Source organism: Protopterus annectens, chromosome 1.part1, assembly GCF_019279795.1.
Source record: "Protopterus annectens isolate FY-2018-M chromosome 1.part1, PAN1.0, whole genome shotgun sequence".
Classification (NCBI taxonomy): Eukaryota; Metazoa; Chordata; order Ceratodontiformes; family Protopteridae; genus Protopterus; species Protopterus annectens.
This window is the reverse complement of record NC_056726.1, coordinates 1,626,568,393-1,626,584,755: the sequence shown is the minus strand read 5'-3', so window position 1 is coordinate 1,626,584,755 and position 16,363 is coordinate 1,626,568,393.

The window sequence follows — 16,363 nt, the reverse complement described above, 5'->3', positions numbered from 1 at the left end:
TAATAAATAGAAATCTGGAGCTAATGTGTTTTAAAATTCAAATGTGCTATGAGGCACTGCATTCTAGCATAATCAGTGAAATAAAGAAAATGCCATTTTATAGTATCCAGTGCTTTTTTGTGAAAAAGTTATATCTAAATTATACTACTGTTTTAAAGGAAATTAACAATGTTGCAGCTATTGTCAGAATAATTTTACTTTGTCATAGCATGCTTATGCTTACACTATTTATACTACTGTGTTTATAATATGTTTATCCTGTTTGCATTGTTTACGTTCATACTGTTCTCTTTCCTAAACTAGCCTAATCTTTCTTTAACTTGCTTTCCATTGCTAGCCTGCATTATTTTAAAGAATGATATTAATTCCATAGACAACTCTGGGCTTCAAGACAAAGAAGGAACCTAATGGCTTACAGAATGTTAATCACTGTATTCAACAATGATAGAAAAATACCATCTATTATCTAAAAAAAATAACTGCAAGAAAAATGACAAAATAATACATTAAATTAACTTGAAGAATATTTTGATTTAATTGCCATCTCAGATGTAGCATTAAACGCGCCATTTATTTTAATTGTTCAACAGTCTTCACAATACATTGACCTTAACTGGGCAGATACAGCAGTTTATTGTTAATCATTTTTTAAAATTAAAATTTGATCTTTGTCATTTTATAGTAATAAATCTATGTCATATTCTGTTATCTGCTCATGGACAAGCATTGTTTCCTTAGACGACTTGATTTAGTAAATAGACAGTTAAAGACAGCTATAAAAACTATATACTCAATACCCAGAGCAAGTGACAGATAAAATAGATATTGCACTGTAAACAAAGAAACTGCAGTTATGACATGTTTGTTATAAATTAGCAAAATTGTAAAATGATGTAACAGATTCCCTATCCAGGATTTCCTATTTTACTGCTTGAAATTGTACATTACCAAGCCTTGCCTATATCCCCGATAAGTTATGGTAACTTGCAGGTTAGTGAGTCATGCTGGTCACTGTTTAGAAGGTAATATCAGAGGATAGGTATGGCACATGAAACAATGGAGTTGGGAGGGGGTAGAAACACGTAGTTAAGACTGAAGAAAAGCAGGAAGGGGCTGATATGGTAAAGTAAGAGTGTATTTGGGAAATTAATATTATCAGTTGGTTGAATAGGGTGGCTTATATTAGGGGAGAATAAAAAGAAAAACAATATTTTGGAAGTTTTCGTATTAATAGGTGGTAGAAAAAGTTTTGGAAGGAGTGGTGCAAGGTAGTGTCAAGTCTGAATAATAGTAGTGAAGTGTGTGGGGGGGGGTCACACTGTCTAAATCTTTACTGGTAGAATGGTGCCCTGGGTATAAGGGAGAGGCTGCTATGGAGAAGCTCATGGAGATGAAGCAGATTTTGCTGCTCTATTATATAATATTTTTAGTAAAAATAATTTAATATAAACTTAAGAGAATAAGCCAGAAATCAATATTCACTTGCCTATGTTATTACATTGGTTGACTTACTGTGCCTAGCACTTACTTAATCGAAATGTGCTTGCAAAGAAAAATTTAAACTTGACAATTAGAATCCTAGATACCATCTTGCACAATTAGCAGCTATCGCAAAACAACAAAATCATAGGCCTGTACTCTTCAAACTTGATCATCAGACCCCACTGAAAGCAACACCTTAGAGCCTGCTGAGTAATTTCAAACTTGTGCTGGAACCAATGATGTGGAGCACCCCAAAATTCCAAACATCAGATAATACCTCACAGGATGCTACTCTTTGCATACTTCCAAGTGCCACTTGCCAAGATAAATACATTGTCCTGAAAAGATCCTTTCTTGTTGGAAGAGTAGATAGAATTTATCCTTAGGGGGACAAGAACATTCAGCCACATTCTCTATACTGGTGCTTCCATAGTGCTTACAATCTTTTGTTAGTTGTGAGAGTGTAATATTTGTTTTGATCTTCTAGCCTCTATAAGAGCAAGTGATATACATCATATGATCTGGTGAGCTCTATCCATTGTGCAGTGTTAGTACAAATTCAGATGAAGTTAGCTGAATGTAATGCTTGTTCATCTTACTATTTAGAACATTGTGAAAGCAAATATTATATTTTGTTAGAAGTGAAGAGCAAAGTATCTCTATAGAGATAAGTACATGGTACCAGAGTTAATTGAAAATACTTTGTTTCTCATTTAGAGACCCTGTGCAACTGCAGCTGCCAAGAAACATCTTTCTTCATGGCAACTTTTCTATGAACTGAAAAATGTGAATGCAGGAGTTTAATTTATGGCTCAAAATTATGGGTCAGATTAAAGCAATTCCTATAAAATTAAAAATGGCCCATGCAAACCTACCCTTAGGCTATGCTGTACCATACATGGACTGGCTATGTTGTGCATCAGATACAGACTACCCAAGTAACAAGAGTACTGAGCACAGAGCACAATTATCATCACATGCACCAGTAAGGATGGCCACAATGACCACTGTCAGCAATGTGCGGTCTGTGTGCGTGTGCAGGGGTGAGGCAGAGCATTATTGCCGTGTGTGTGTGTGTGTGTGTGTGTGTGTGTGTGTGTCTGTGTGTGTGCGTGTGTGTGTGTGTGTGTGTGTGTGTGTGTGTGTGTGTGTCTCAGAGATGGCTTGGAGAGAGCAGAGAGCTGGGTAAAGTGGTCAGGGGCAGGTGGTGGCCCCATTGTGTGAATTTGTGATATTGCACACTGCAGATGGCTGCATGCATATGAGCATGCACAAAGCTTCAGCAGGTGATGTGGCGCTATGCTGTGATTTGGGATTTGGTCAAAAGGTCACTGGAGATGGAGGTGTACTGGCCATGGGAAGTGTGACATCCATGATGTGTAGCTACACAGGGGCACCTAGTATGTGCCAATTCCTTATGCCACACATCCGTGATGCTGCTCATTCAGCCAATGCACTTCCTGAAGTCACTGTCCAGGCTACATTCTATTCTAACCAGCTCATTTATGCCTGGTCTCTGCTTGTTCCTGTACAATGGCCATGCAGAAATGCTGGGTTGTTGCCATGGACCCCCACAGCTTGGGTGACGGTCAGTAACTGATGGTGTGTCCTGCCACATCACTCTCTTATGTCATCTTCATACTCTATGGAGCTTGCAGGAAGCAAGGGTGAATGCATGCATCATTCCCTGTACAGATGTGTCTGTGTCTTCCTGTCCATTGCTGTCATTGTAGGTTTGTGGGGTGGCAAAGGTGGTTCAGTCATTAGCAGCCCCCCATGATCAAATGCTCCTGTGCCAGATAGATCTTGATCTTGCAGCACTTATCCTGTCAAAGGCCCATCCTCTGAAGTGATCACATGTTTTATTTTTCCCCTGACAGCATTAATGTCTGCTATCATGTCCCAACAGGCACGCTCACAGACCACCCAGTCAGATCATTCATGACACAGCATCCACCATCCATGCAGATGAATTTGATTTTTTTTTTGTGCTTCCCACATTCTGGACAGTAAGTTAAATTTGAAAACAAATAGGCCTGTGAGATGTGGTGTTGCTACCTGACATAAGTACAGCTGCACAATCAATGAGGTAAAGATGGTGAGACCCACATATTCACAAAATATGTAATGGTTAGTACCTACATGTACATGCCAGAACCACGTGGATGTGTGATGTATTTAGTGCCCATGTGCCATATCAGCATAGTGCAGGGTTGCTAAATATCCAGGAGGAAGATACAGTGTGCATTCGTGGTAACATATATGATCCCTCCTGGCATCCGTATAGGTCACATAGTCTAGCATAATGCGTCAATGCAGTCTTTGAAGAATTTTGGCAATATGTATTGGCATATCGATGCCCCCAGTGTATGTAGCATAGGTTTTCAACGGGATCTGATTGCCATTGTTTATTAACCTTCCTGTCACTTACATGCACTGCTGCTATATTGTTCAATCTACAGAGAAATTCATCTAAGTTACACAGGTATGACAGCAGAGAGTATGTGGAGGCATCCCTCAGGTAGATGTATCTATAACAAGCCATTCCACAAGATGTGAATACATTGGTCTTGTACTGTACATAGATGCTGTCTATGTGGGTATGTGTGTAGATCTTTCCAGCTGAAAACCCCTCACCTGCCAAAACACCAGTTAAAGTAGTGTAGTCCTGACACCTAAAACTAATGTGCTTCACCTCAAAATATTTATCATACCAAAAACAATCTTTCAAATACTCTTAAGAAAATAACACCTGACTAGACATAGTATGACAAAAATCAAAGCTACTGGGATTTGCAATAGATAACCACGTAAAGTTTAAAATACATTTTCCAAGGTGTTAAAAAAGCTCACCAGAAAATTGATTTATTATAGAGTAAACACTATCTCACTGACAGCACTAGAAAATCATTGCATCAACCTGTTTACTACTATACCTCCTTTATACCTCCCTCCATTCTGAATAACCCTTCATAGCCCCCAAAAATAAAACTAGTTAGTTGCAACAACAAAATTACTAGATTTGCCACCAATCTACTGAGAAAATTTCACCACTTCATAGCTTTAAAACAACTATACCAGTTAGAGCTCTCACAACATCTTACATACTCACAATTACTTACTGCCTAAAAACTAATATATAAACCAGAAAACTGTCAATCAAGCGCTATAAAACAAAATAAAATATTATACTCCAGTCAGGGAATTATGCTCTCAAAATAAATTACTTTTACTTTCACCAAATCTAATAACACTGCTGGTCACTAACTCTACTTCTGCTATGTCTCCAAACTGTGAAACTCCCTACCACCACACTTAAAGCAAATTAAAAAGCTAAACATTTTCAAAAATAACTTAAACAATGCCTAAATAATTCCTTGCTATGACCCTGCTCAACCTTAACTATGATTACAAAAAACTGCTGTTTAATGCATGTTAATGTACTATTTCACTTCATTTTGAAGTTACTATATGCAATTTTATGCCTCCTATCCTCCACTCTTGTTTCAAAATACAAGTCACTCATATCATTTCTCACTCTTAAAGTTTATCTAAGTATTAATCATCTGTTATATTTCTCATTTAATCATAATGGTCTGCAGTACTTTTGCAGTCTACCCACCTCAACATGATCCTTGGCATCGGTTCATAGGTTCACATGTTCATAGGTCTTTATAAGTTTAGTCAAACGTTCCCATAAAGTTTTTAGGCATTATAGTTTAAGTGAATAACTCAGAGACAAGTAGAACATTTACAAATTGCTCATATCCATGAGGGATATTGGTGCAAGGCATGAAATCAAAGTACCAAGTTTTATTACTCACAAATATCTACTACCATATTGTAATGTAACTTATGTTTATCTAACTCATGTCAATGTAGATTCAACACAGTATTGCAGGATTTAAATTATGTTCATCCACTGTACTAAAAGTTTTTGTTTAATCCCATGTCTCTGTTCTGCATTTATTTTATGTAACTTTTTTTTTTGTATTAATGTATGACATTGCATCATTTTTCTGATGAGCTTTTTTCTCCAGGTCCTCCTCTGGAAAGTCTTTGTTTTTCTCTCAGTCAGATATTCCTGGTCAAAAAATAGAAACAAAGAAAAACAAAAGACAAAACAAAAAAAAAAAAAACAAAGAAAAAAACAATCAAACAAACCAACCAAATAAATAAATAAATTATTACATTTGTTACACAGGCTATGGAGAGTACATTGCCTAGACAAATGCCTCACTGAGCTTATCCAGGAGAGTGCATTGAGGAAACTGTGGGAATCACAGGCTGAAAAAATCTTGACTCCCTGCAGCTGTAAGATCCCAACCAACAAACACAGTATTTGTACCTCAATTGCTTTCAAAACCTCTGTGGGGCATATGGGACGTGAGGATGAGGTGAACATGTATGAACACAACATGTATTCAGGTATGGACTGGATGCATGCTCTGGTATGGCCCGGATGGGTGATGGTTAAACATACATGGCTTGTTTAACTTTGCGGTGTGCAACCTACCCCAGGAAACACAAGTCACAGTAAAGTACACACAACAACTTGCAAAATACTCCCAGCATAATGGTGAGTAGAGTTATATGACTTCTACTGAGTAATCTATACATCTCCTATTCCCCCCAAAATAGAACAAGCACTACTGTAGCAGCTTCTGTTGTAATTGTCACCCAGTGCAACACCTCCTAACACTGTCATACCAGTAGGCATGAGACTGAACACTCATGCATTGGTCAACAGGTACACATGCACTGTAACAACACAAAAAACACTCATAGCTTAAGCAGAAAATAGCATGTTCCCCTGCTATAGCAGTAGCCATCAGTCAAGGTAACATGTCACACTACAGTGACAACACTGAATTCCCCTGAAGAAGTAATATAAACACATATCACAGTGTTAAGGATGTCATGTAGCACCACAACAGTACATGAAGTTCCACTTCCTACAAACTTACCTTTCAGAAATACCTGCTGCTTGTATAATTCCTTTTACCCAGTTCTCAATAATGCTACCCTTGTTGCACTGCACTGTAATAATCTTCAGTAGTGTAATGAGGCCCATGGCAGGTGCCGGTGCTTATACCATGGAGTTTCAAAGCTTCTAGTGTGCTCCTTATGCTAACGAGGTACAGCCAAATGAATGCTCCTGAACTGCACATTTTACTTATTGTGCTATTAACCAAAGTCATATTAAAAGGCTCATTTAGCTACATGAAATCCCATGAGCCCCTGCAAAATACATTGAGCATATGTGGACAGGTCAATGACTTCTACACAGATTTGGGAAAATGTATTGCACTTCTGTAGCCAACAGAGGTACTGAAAACCAAAGCTACTATGACAGTTATACACCATGAAATTTGTACACTGTTCCATGTGAGATTTCACACCTTAACACCATTTTGCTCTCAATGATGGCAACATAACTGCTTTCACTATCTAGTTGCTGTCATGTGAATGATCATGAGAGGCTACCGTACTTCTCTGGCATGTGACCTTGTGAATGGCCGTGGCTTTCAAGGGCAGTGATGTTGGAAGTGCTCACAGGTGGTACCCACACAAAAATAAAAAAAATGTTTTCCGCCTTCATAGGCACCACTAGCAACACTGGAGTGCTTAACTGGGGACCATAATAAATGTCTCCAGTATAAACTGGCATAGTCTTCGCAGGGTGGTATCTGGTGCCCCAAAAGTGACCTGCAAAGACACCATCATCACCTTCTTTGCCTGTTGGATGAAGAGGTCAGTGCATGGGCCCCTGAGATCCACTGTAAGTATGAAAAGCATTTCAGTGAAATGTTATTTGTCTTAAAGTTTTATTTATTTTTTTTATTTATAACTCAAATAGAGATCATGGAAAACTCAAACAGAGATCACGGCGAACTTCTTTCTGTTCCAGAGAAGAACATAGCAGCTCTGTAGGTGAAGAGGCGGGTATGCTTTCTTGATGTATTCTATAGTACTGAGTAATGTTATTGCCTCTTACTTGTGACTACTAGCAGAGAGTATATGATTGTCTGAATAAATGTTGTGTTACCTGGTTACAGCACTGCATCTTATTGATTACCACTGCGATATTTCATATATATCAAGGCAAGTTATGTATCATTTGGTTATGATACATAGCCTGAGGACTGGCAGATGCCATAGTTTGTTATAGGTGTTACTGCATCTTTACTTCTTATTTCTTAGTAAAGTTTTTGCCGTCACCAGGATAGTGTTTCTGATTCCCAATGAGCTAAAGCTTTCCTTGCCAGAGAACTCCTCATGACTAACAAAACCATGAGATGGTTGTGGATATTTTCAATCCAGTATTCCAATTTAGCTGTTAAAACAGCTATTGGAACCTGCAACCAGAGTGTGAGTTGTAATAACAAGGAGAGGTCAGTCATCACCCTGTCCACTGAGTCTGATCTTTTTTCAGTGGCTACTGTTAACTAGTTTATTGCCTTTTTCCTGCTTTAGCTATCACATCATGTTGGATCCCTGTGTTAGATCAGTCCCAGCTTTTAGAACAGATGTTGTTGATTTGATTCAGCTCTTTAGTTGATAGAACAGCTGTTTGAGTTCTGGGCCAGATGTTTTGCACTGACTGCTACTTCCCTGCTCTTCTGCATTTAACCTGTTCTACTTGTAATAACAGCTAACAGAGCACTATGTCAGAATTTTAATAAATACCTGCTACTCCTTTTCTGTTAAGCCTGTCACCTGCTTGTTGATTCATAGGATCATATGATCATAGGAGTCAACCTGAAAGCCATTTTAAGCCTAGCCATTTCATCGCAATGTAATACCATGAAAATGCTAGTCAATACCCAAGACTGTATTTAGTGATGACTGCCCATGTCCAGGAGGGTTGTGGGCACTATCTCTGGTAAGAATTTATGGTGCTCCATCCATTTGTTAAGGTTCTTCTTGAACAGTGTGCTAGAAGTGCTCTGTTTCACATGAAATGGTAGCCTGTTCCAAAGATGCGGCAGTCATTGAGAGAGAAATTTTTCCCTCGAGCATGCCCTTATTAAGTCAAGGGCCATATTTAGGTCCCTGGAATGAGTAGCCCTAGTCCCATTTGATTTATTGATATGCAGCAGGTATATTAGGTTTGGGTCTTGGATTGCTCTTTATGCCAGGCATAAGTCTCCCCCGATAAGTCTATACGACATGGAGTATAGTGACAGGGACTTTAGTCTGTCTATGTAAGGCACATGTTGAAGCCCCTTGATCTTCTTTGTTAGAAACCTTTAAGGTTTCTTCAGTTGCTGCAGGTTTTTTGTACAGTAAATACCAAACATGGCGTTATACTGAATTATGGGCCGGATTAGTGTTATATGTGTATAGAGGGGTTATAACCACTTTTGCTCTCAAGGCAATGCCTTTTCAAATCAAGTATGCTATGTAGAAAGCCTTCCTTACTGCAGTAGACACATGGTGGTTGAAGTTAAGGTTGTAGGTCTCTTACCACTTCATGGGTACTTAGAGTGTTGTTGTTGATTTGATAGTGTGAAGGGACATGGTTTGTGCTGAAAGGAATGGTGATAAATTTCTTTGGATTCAGTTTGAGACTGTAACTAATACATCAATTGCTGGTCTGTGGGAGACCATCCAGTTGCTGGTCTGTGTGAGACCCTCCAGTTGCTGGTCTGTGGGAGACCCTCCAGTTGCTGGTCTGTGGGAGACCCTCCAGTTGCTGGTCTGTGGGAGACCCTCCTGGAGTATAGTGACATCATTTGTGGATTCAGTGATCTCACCTAGTTTGCAGTCGTCTGCAAACGTGGTCAGCAACAACCCCTTATTTTTGACCTGAACTTCTGAGAAGTATATATCAAACAGTAGGGGGCCCAGCACTGACCCCTGTGGCACCACACTGGTAATATGTCTGCTAGTAATTTATTTATTTTTATTTATTTAACATTTGTTAACTGGGAAAGTCTGACTTGGAATGAAGCCAATTTTCAGTGGAGGCCCGGGGAGAAACGATCCAGATGCATGTCTTTGTAATGTGGGAGGAAACCGGAGCACCCTAAGGAAACCCACATAAATGCAGGGGAGGACATGCAGACTCCATACAGAAGGCACCCCAGCCAAGAATCGAACCAGAGAACCTCTTGCTGTGAGGTGACCACACTACTGCTCCACCACTGCGTTGTTCCAGTTGATGGGATGTTTGGACGTCTCCTAGTTGATGTGGCGTTACCCACTTTGATAGTGTGTGTCCAGTTTGTGAGACAGTTGGAACCCATCTTACAAAGAAGAGGCTTACATTTATTTTGCTAAGTTTTTTGGTAATACCTGATGTGGGATCGTGTCGAAAGCCTTTGCTAAGCCGAGGTACGCTGTGTGCACAGACTTGCTCTAGTCAATGGCTCTGGTCACATTTTCAGAGAAGTCCACCATATTTAACAGGCAGGATCTGCCCTTGACAAAACCAAATTTGGTAGGATCCAGGGTTTGGAGGTCACCTATGTCTTTATTTATTAGATAAAAAATAAAAAATATATTGTGTATTCTGATGAAGTCCCTACTGTATTTTGAGATGAAGTGTTCAATACTTGGTGATTTTTTTTTTTGAAAAAAGTGGATTCTTACCATGAAGACTCTCCGTGGAGTGCATTTTAAATTGTTTTATCTTTTATTTTTGGTTGAGGTTTTCTTCTTGGTTTTTACGTTGCATCCCATTTTTGGTCTTTATTTATGAGGTCAATAATAATAATACATTCCATTACCTTACAGATTAGGCTAGTCAGGGTTATGGGTCTGTAATTCCCTGGGTCTGTTGCTAGGCCAACTTTGTGGAGGGGAATAACACAAAAGGAAAAAGCACTCAGATAGCTGCTGCTCACCCACAAACTTTTTTAATAACACAGCACAGCACACCCAGTAAAAAAAAGGGGAATAACTGTTACTGTTCTCCATTCTGCAGGAACAAAGCCTGTGGTTAGGTTATGATTGAAAAGGATACTTAATGGTGATGCTAGTTCATGTTTTAGAATGTTTAGAAGACAGCCTTGGATGTTGTCTTGTCCCATAAAGGCTGTGTTTTTTTGCCTTGGCCAAGGCTTTGAGGACCTGCTCTTCAGATATGTAGGGTGGGGGAGAGTTTGGGGAAGGAGGGGATAAAGCTAGCAGGTTTGCTATCTCTGTGGGGTCAGTGTGTGTGATACTGTTGTATTTGCTAAGTTTCTCTCAAAGGAATTCTTAGAAGATTTGACAAGTGGTCTTATTTGCCTGTTGAGGCTGAAGAATGTGCTTTTTCATTGTTGGGGCCTTGCCTTTGTTTTCTTGGACAGTAACTTTCTGCATTTATTGTAAAGTTGGCTGATGCTGGACGTCCACTATGGCAGCTTGTTTTTACTTGGGGCTCTAGCTTTTATTCTTTCTGGTACAGCCAGGTTTATACACTTATGCAAGTTATTGCACAGAGCTTTAGTGTAAGCTTTGGCGTAGTTACCACTTCCAGCTTGGTGTGGGGCTTGGAATGCATTTATACCTTCACCTAGGAGGGTATTCTTTGTTTTAGTGAAATTGTTTAGTCTGATTTCACCCTTTGTGAGTTCTAGTGTTAGTGCCAGCTTGAAGGTGACTGATTTGTGATCAGTTTTAAGTAATGAGGGTCCGACATTTGTGGCAGTGCATCTGTTAGTCAGGACCAGATCTAGAATGTTTGTTCCTCTTGTCGGAGTATGAGCAAGTTGCTCCAGGGAATTTGAATTAACAAAGTCAAAGAACTTTTGTGCTAGTGTAGGTTTCCCACTTGGTGGTGGGATGATTGAAATCCTCCATAACCAGAGTGTTTGGTAAAATTTGGATTGTCTCCAGTTTGGTTAAGTAGGCCTGTGAGCGTCATGCCCCATGGAGGCGGATCTACAACTGGCTATGACTTGAATGGGCATCTTACCCACTGTAATCTGGACTTGGAGTAACTACATGGAGTTGTCAAGTCTAACTAGATGGGAGGTGAATTTATCTCTAATATAGATAGACACATCACCTTCACACCTTAATATTATTTTTGTTGCTTTCTTATTTTTTTGCATATGGCTGTTGAAATAACATCAGTCAGAAAAAGCAAGTCATTCTCTCTGGTCTTCTTTAAATTCAGCTTTAATAAAAAGATAAGCACTTTCATTGATTGACTTTCTCAGATCAGGGTTTGGTTTTAGGTGAGCTATCATATAAGGGGAAGACTGCATTGAAGAACTGTAACAAGATGTAGTTGTGTGATCATTAACAGCGTGTCACCGTTGCTCAACTCCAGCATATGTCACTGCTAGTCGTACTTTCCCTGACATACAACTTTGTTTCTCCTAAAAATAAAACAAACATATATTTGCACCCAAGAACAAACTGAGCCTACTAAGTTGGCTGCAGTTGTGAAGTCACACAAAATTCATATTTGTACAGATCAAAGTCTTAGCAAAGTTGTGCAAAGGGAGAATTATCTGTCTGCTTTGTACAGTTTTAGAAGTGACATCTGCTATGCCACAAGCTACTTATTTTTCTTTACTTAATCCAAAGAAGGGTTATGACAAATTAATCATGATGAATAAAGTTTCAAGCTAGATATTCTTAATTCCCCTATTTGAAGAGACAAAGCCTTTAGGCTTCCACTTGGTATTTCATCATTATTCAACATGTTTCACAAGGGCATTGCACTGTTATTTGCAGGGTTTGATGGTTTTGATAATATAAATGATAATTTTCTTTTGTGGGGTTCAGAAAAAAAATGAGCATATTGTATGACTGAATTCCTAAAGAGAGTGAATCAGCTGAATAAAATCATAAACCTTGAAGTGTATAGCTGAGATATTAAGTTTATGTCAATGTCTAAAGGCTTGCTACAATTAATTATGTAAGAATGAGCAATACCGAAAATGTTTTCTCTTCTGGACAAAGAAGTTGTCAGGAGATTTTTTTTTTTGAATGAGGTAGAAGCCTTCACTTTATTCTGGATATGTCAGATATGAGTATGTTAATAAGATCACTGAAACATAATGTGAAATGATATTGAAGTACTTAAAAAGGAAACGGTTTTGAAATGTTTAAAGAGTCACTAACTGAAACATCTACAAGGAGGTATTTTGATGTGAACATGTCAGTCACATTACAAGTGGATCCCGATCATAGTAGAACTAATATGCTGCTTTCTGCAGAAGCAAAACAGTGGCATATGGCTCTAGATCTTTTACATGTCAGACAATGTGAGCCCAGATAGAAAGAGATGCAACCCATAGCATATTGTTTTGAAAAGTTCTATGACTATATTTGCAGGAATATATGTTGCCGGAAAGGGACTGCAAACCACTGCAGAGTATAGCTAAGAAGTTATAGTGCAAAGTCCTAGCATTGCTACAGCAAATACCATCGAGACTGAAGAAGTATAACATGGCTTTGAAATATAAACCAAGCAAGGAAGTAAACTTTGACAAGCTATTTATATTTACCTAACAAAGAAGAAGATTTGTTTTGGGAAGAACAGGAATTACATTAAGTAACTGGCACCCCTCAATGCTAATCCTGAGTGAGAGCAATAAGGAATAGTCCATTGAGCTCCTTCTCTCATAAGAAGTGCACCAGGTCCTAAAGGCCTCCAGATCTACTGCCTGCCTTTGCATTTACTTGAGGAGCTTGAAAAAAGAAAGATGGATCTGCTGATCATGCCTTCTGATACCCTGTGCCTGAGGTGGCTGCCTCCTTCACTCCACCCTAGCTATGCTTTTGAGTGTTCCATGTTGAATGACTCAGCATTCTTCCTACTCTTCACTTAACTAGACCCAGTGGTAAAGGAAAACCCTGTTCTGAAGAAGTAAACATATACTACCACATCAACAACACCCGATGACTTGACAGATACCTAAAGTAACATATACTCCGTTTCTGGAATAGGCTGCTCTTATCTGTCAAGCAGAGTAGTTTCCTGGCAACTGTTAAAATCAGTTTGGATGCTGGATGTGTGACTGCTAATTTTCATAGAGAATATGTGGAGAAATTCTGATAAATGTGAATATTGCAAGTATCCCTCCAGCATTTAGCGATGTTGCTTAGATTCTCAGTATTCTCCTTGGCCTGTAAGTTTTTATTTTATTTATTTTATTTTGCATTTGTTAACCGGGTTGGTCCAGCTGGGTAAGAATTTACCCTTTTTCAGTAGAGACCTGAGGGAAAAAGCCCCAAACAGACATACAAATAGAGACAAGTTTAGAATTATACAGAGCAAAACAATGTCATGGATACAATGGATAAGAAAAAAAAATAATGTACTCCATGGAATTAAACATAGCTATATACAAAATATAATAATAAGGTTGTAAAAGGAAAAACAACGCTAATAAATCCAAGAGGTATGGAGTAAGGGAATTAAGGTTATAGGTAATCATTTGTAAATAATATGGTATTATTAGATTAGTGGCTAGAAGGAGAAAATGTGTATGTGCAGGGGGCCTCAGATCCGAGGATGAAACTAGTGCAGGAGTAAAATAATCTATGAACCTATTATACTATAAGTTAACAGAGCAAAGCAAATTCGAAAAAAAACTCATGTGGAAAGCTCAAAGCATTAACAGTGCACGTTAAGTGGGTATAAACTTAACTGTACTGGATTACAGATACACTCCATTTCAAGGAATACATCTTTCATCGGTTTAGCTACTGGATGATGAGTTACATATATTAAGTAGTAGAATACCTACACCTACATCCTTGTAAAGGCCTAAGAAATGTATTTCATTTAGAAACAAAAAGACCAAACACCAGTCTAGACAAAAATGTTGCTGCAAACAGAATTTATGACAGCTATCCTCTTTGACAGCATGACATAGAGTAAAAGTACAGCGAGGTTCTTAAGACATAACTGGTTGTGAAGTCATGAGAGCAATCTAGATGTTTTGCTTAAGGTGGAAATAGTCAGTTAACGAATCCCCTGCTTGTCTGTTGTTAAGGTAGTGCTCGTAGTGTGATATCAGTTGCACAAGCAGTATATTTTAAGCTCATTTAACATGGTCTTTGGATTATTAAAATCTATAAACCCCGACTTATTTTAAATAAATATAAAGAATAGGTGTGAAATCAGTGATAGAGTAGCTATTTTCATGTAGGTAACACAAAAAAGAAGAATTTACAGTAACATTGAATAACATTCAATTGAAAAAGTAATAGAAGCATTACAGACTACATTGTTACACTTGAAGTAAACACAGTCCTTTCTTACTTCTAAATTATTCCTACCTAGGCTAAAAGATGCACTATGCTATGGTGATAAAGTAAAAGGACATGTCTGATAGTTTTGTAAACATCTGTTATAGCGTTGCAAGTGTAAATAGGAAAATACGTGTGTGAGTTGCACACATCAGATGCAGTTGTGACATACTTCTGTGCACATAATAAGTAAAATTAAGACAGGTTTTAGACATATTATACTGAATACTTCATTAACCTGGTAACAGAAATGATCTAATTTCAGAAGCCACAAAGGGGCTTATTACCTTGTACTTATAACTCCTGCTTATTTGAATATAATGTGCACATTGCTTTATTAGATAACATAGTAAACCCTGTACTGTGCAGTGTTGTTATTTTCCTCTGCTCACACTGCCTAGACATGTTCAATTAAATTGATTAAGTAGTAACCAAATAAATACTGAATACAGTAGATAGTAAAGTACTGATTACTCTCCTCACCCTTTAGTGCTTTCTAATCTTTGGTAAGAGGGCTTCAACTTTCAGTAAAGTGGCAAAGATGCTGGCAATTAGCCAGAATTCTTACACCAACATGCAAGTAGTTGTTTAACTGCACTACTAAATTGTGGGGGCATGTGTACTTATTTTTTATGATGAACAGTTGATTTATTCCCAGTAAAACTTTAAGCCATAGTTCTATAACTCATAAAAGTGGCATCTCAGTCTTGCGAGTGCCTGCTGATGTATTGTGGGAGTTGCCTTGATGACGGGGAACTACTGGGAAACCTATAGCAAAATTGCACATAAATTAGCATAATAAAGTAGTTTAGATATCATTCATTCTACCAGGAATTGTTTGAATTACACATTTACAGACATGGGTTCCTAAGAAACACAAATCCTAAATGATATTCTATATGCTACATATCAGGTTAAGGCAGGGATTTATAACATAAACTACCTTTAATCCTTCAGACATTAGTTGTATAGCTGACTATTATGCAGCTGATATTTTTACTGAATATTGGCAACTGTTTAAATAATAAGGTTATCAGTTTCTTAGTGAGATGGTTGGTAAAAGTAGTTCACCTTGGAATTTCATCTTATTTCTTTAAAGTAAAGGGCCCATGAGAAAACATCTTCATGGTCTGCTTTTGCTACTGCTTCAAGTAGTAAAATAAGACAGATTTGTAAATTGTAATTCTTGATGAGAAATTCAAGTAGAACACTAACTAAATACATGTGAGATAGAGAGATTTCTTAAGGCACTGTTCAGCTTAATAGGTTTGTATTTTTTAGAGTGCCATTACTTTTAACAATTTAATAACAAAGAAGGGAGTCTGCCTACTCTTTTATCTTGCTGCATGACACAGTCTTTGATAAACACTCTATTATAAAGGTTCTAAGGAACTGTGGCTGCACAGAACAGCTTCAGTAATGCTCTGTGTTAACTAGCATTTTGTTCAATATTCTGTGATGATATTCACATAATATGAATTGATATTATAGCTATGCATTAGTATTAAGAAGTTTATAAATTGCTCACCCACATGGCCACTTATCAGGGCAAATTGCTTTTGTTTCATCATCAGTGAGTGATCACTGTGGTCTAATGTTGTCCTTCTTCATTTTTTCTTTTAATTTGTTACAAGTACATTCATGGGTGGACATAAAACAAACTGAATCTGGTTATGCT